Raw genomic sequence first — 3790 nt, forward strand, 5'->3', positions numbered from 1 at the left:
AAATTCAAAACGGTCAAAATGACCGTCGTGGCCGTTCTAGTGTTAAGAAGCCTATGGAGGAGTGATCCAGCTCTCAGATTTAATCAAAAATATCTTAATTTGTGTTCTGAAGATGAACGAAAATCTTACGGGGTTGGAACAACATGAGGGTGAGTAATTACTGACAGAATTTTCATTTTTGGGTGAACTAACCCTTTAAACAAGCTCTTTTTCTCGTTCTGTTGACAGACACAGAGGGTCCCGTTTTGGATATGGAAGCTCACTCTGGACATTGGCTGGACATTGAGGACGGTTATGTGTTGGGTGCAACCGGTGGGCAGTCTCCTTCATCTTCAAGGTCAACCTCCCCTTCTTTCCCTATCTTCATTCCGAAATCTTGAAGTCGTGGAAAGCCCCATATTCCTCTCATATTTAAAAACCAAGCCATCTGAGGTATTCCGGCAGTTGATCCCTCGCTGAGTTCAGCAAGCTCGCTCTTCTACCTGCCTTCCTCCGCCCAGCTCCAGGAGGGTTGGCCTCGCGATGCTTTCAGTCCCAGCCTGCAGAGGGCAGACCTGACCTCAGGACTGTAATAGCATAGTCCTGATCTCAGGTATCCCCTGTAGGAAGGGAGAGTGTTGAGCATACCAATTTCAGGTTCTTCTATTCGGCCTAGGCTTGTCTCCTCGAACCTTCACCAAATCCATGGATGCAGCTCTGGCTCCACTGCGACTCCAGGGAATCCGGGTGCTAAACTACATCGACGACATTTTTTAGCCAGATTGTGAGAGTTGCCAGATCTACATCGAGATGTCGTTCTCGCTCATATTGAGAATTTAGGTTTGAGACTAAATCTAAAGAAGAGCAATCTGTCACCATGCCAGAGAACTACGTTTCTCGGGGTGGTTTGGGATTTGACCACGATGCGGGCACAATTGTCCCCGGCTTGGGTGGATTATATTCTCACCATGGTAGGCAGTCTGAGGTTAGGCCAGGAGCTTTCTGTCTGCCAATGCCAGGTTCTGACGGGTCTTGTGGCTACAGCCGCCAGTGTGGTTCCGTTGGACTTGCTGTACATGAGACCCTTCCAGAGGTGGCTTAAAAGCAAAGGTTTCATTCCTTATTAAAACCCATGGATATGGTAAGGGTCAAGCGCTGGGCGCTTTGTGCCCTTTCTATCTGGAGGAGTCCCCGGTTTCTCAACTTGGGTCCCTCTCTAGGAACGTTTCCATTGCCAGATCATTTACGTCTGACACCTCACTTATGGACTAAGGGGACGCTCATGGAAGGCCGTACAGCTCGGGGTTTCTTGGTACATAAACTGCCTAGATATGAGGGCTGTTTTCTTAGCACTAAAACACTTCAGCCCAGACCTGTGGGGCTATCATGTGTTGGTGTGGACATACAACACATTGGTAGTTTCTTAGATAAATTAACAGGTCGGGCTGCGCTTGTGCCCCCTGTTCAGGCTGGTACAGCAGATCCTGCTCTGAGTGGATGGCAAACTGTTCACCCTGAGGGCAGTTTACATTCCTGGACACCTCAAATTGGAAGCAGTTGTCCTGTTGAGGCATGGGCTGAGGCCAAGGGATTGGCAATTCCAACCTCAAGTAGTGTAGTCCATATGGCAAAAGTTCGGCTAGGCGGAAGTGGACTTGTTTGCCTCCGAGGAGTCAACACACTGTTTCCTGTGGTATTCTCTCCATCCTCCAGCTCCTCTGGGGATGGATGCCACGGTATAGATGTGGCCGGGGCAACGTTCTAATTCTACAGAAGTAATCAATACCATTTACAATGCTTGGGCTCCTTCTACTAGAAAGCAGTTTACTTTAAAAGGCATTTATTTTCGTCATGGTGTCAAAAACACCATCTTAACCAAGTTGACTGCACAGTTGGTTTAGTACTGAAGTTTCTTTGGGAATGTCTGTCAGCTGGACTGACCCCTGCGACTCTTAAGGTTTATGTGGCCGTTATGTTGACTTGCCACAACTAGATCAAGGGGATGTCAGTGGGTAAACATGTATTGGTTACCTATTTTCTGCACAGTGCCAGATGGTTGAGGCCGATAAGCAGACTGTGGTTTCCGTCTTGGGATCTTTCTGTGGTACTTGAAGTGAAGCTTCTGACTCTTAAGGTGGATTTTCTGAGCTTTGTCAGTCGCCTCCTCCTGTCTGGATTTTGAATAAATGAATGAATGAATGGGGCATTTATATAGCGCTTTCATATGTACTACCAGCCCGTTCTCATCCTTTGGCGTCATACATGTGACGCTTTGGACATTTCGTTGAAATCTTACGCACATGGCATCCTTTAGCATCAATATGAGACGCAGAACCCAAGGCGTCATACAGGTGACGCTCGTCTAAATCCAACGCACGTGGCATCGTTTAGCGTGAATATGAGACGCAGATCCCAAGGCGTCATAACCGTACCCTACCCCAGACCTAAACCTACCCATAACAGTGCGTGTTATATTGACGCTAAAGGATGCCATGTGCGTAAGATTTCGACGAAATGTCATATGGCGTCACCTATATGACGCCAAAGGATGAGAATGCGTTGGTACTACTGTACACCCAAAGCACTTTACAATCATATCAGGGGATCTCTTCTTAACCACCACCAGTGTACAGCATCCACTTGGATGATGCAACGGCAGCCACAGTACAACGGTCCCAGTGCGCTCACCACACACCAGCTATAGGAGAGAAGAGAGAGAGTGATAGAGCCAATTCAATGGAGGGGGATTATTAGGAGGCCATGATTGGCAAGGCCCTACCATGGGATTTTTAATGACCACAGAGAGTCAGGACCTTGGTTTAACGTCTCATCCGAAGGATGTGTGCTTGTTACAGTATAATGTCCCCAACACTATACTGGGGCGTTAGGACCTTCACAGACCACAGGGTGAGCACCCCCTGCTGGCCTCACTAACACCACTTCCAGCAGCAACCTAGTTTTCCCAGGAGGTCTCCCATCCATGTACTAACCAGGCTCAACCCTGCTTAGCTTCAGAGGGCAACCAGTCTTGGGCTACAGGGTGATATGGCTGCTGGCCCCCTGCACTGGTAAAGGTGATTTTGCAACCTAGGCCAGATTACGTCCCTCAGATGCCTTTTTACCGTTTCATCTTGTTGTTCTTCAGGCCTTCACTCCTCCATCCTTTGAAACATCAGGTCCAGTCAGGTCTCTTAATATTTACATCCACCGCTTAGGCCAGTGGCGTAAATCTGATCAACTTCTTGCCTCCAAACAGACGATATCTCATTGTATTTCAAATGCTTTAAGTCTGGCCTATGGGGCGCACAGGGTGGCTTCGCCTCTTAGAGTCAGGGTCCATTCTACCCGAGATGTTGCTGCCTCTAAGGCACTATAGCGAGAGTTTTTAGAACACTTATCTGATAGTGTAAAACATAACATGTCCACCCTGTTTTTAAATAGATAATAGGTTTTATATACAGTATATACAGTATATTAAATGTTAAATGCTAATCTTCTATTAGCATCTTTCCTAGCTAGAAATGGGCTTTATTTTTGCTTAAAACATCCACCGTCTTAAGGTTCATCCTGTTATACATTGCACTGTAAAAATTGTCCGCCCAAAAGAACCAGGCATTCACACTAAAATGAAGCAACATCCAAATGAAACGCCTCTGTCAATGTGACTCAGTTCACCACCCAGAATCCGAAGCTATAGCCAAATTCACCTCTCAGGAAAGAGAGAGCAATTTTTTGTAAATGTGAGACAGGTCAGTCAGCTTTGCACATCCCTAACACACTCTGGTGTGAAAAAGAGGCACCAAAACGGAGA

General features: G+C 46.9%; 1 pseudogene; it reads right to left on the bottom strand.

The window, feature by feature from the left end:
• Positions 1 to 2919: 2919 nt before the first annotated feature.
• Positions 2920 to 3036, bottom strand: LOC130085953 (5S ribosomal RNA; annotated as a pseudogene).
• Between the last annotated feature and the right edge of the window lie 754 nt (positions 3037 to 3790).

The sequence above is a fragment of the Rhinichthys klamathensis genome, unplaced genomic scaffold (genome assembly GCF_029890125.1).
Source record: "Rhinichthys klamathensis goyatoka isolate OS25496 unplaced genomic scaffold, OSU_Roscu_1.1 h1tg000090l_1, whole genome shotgun sequence".
Taxonomy (NCBI): Eukaryota; Metazoa; Chordata; class Actinopteri; order Cypriniformes; family Leuciscidae; genus Rhinichthys; species Rhinichthys klamathensis.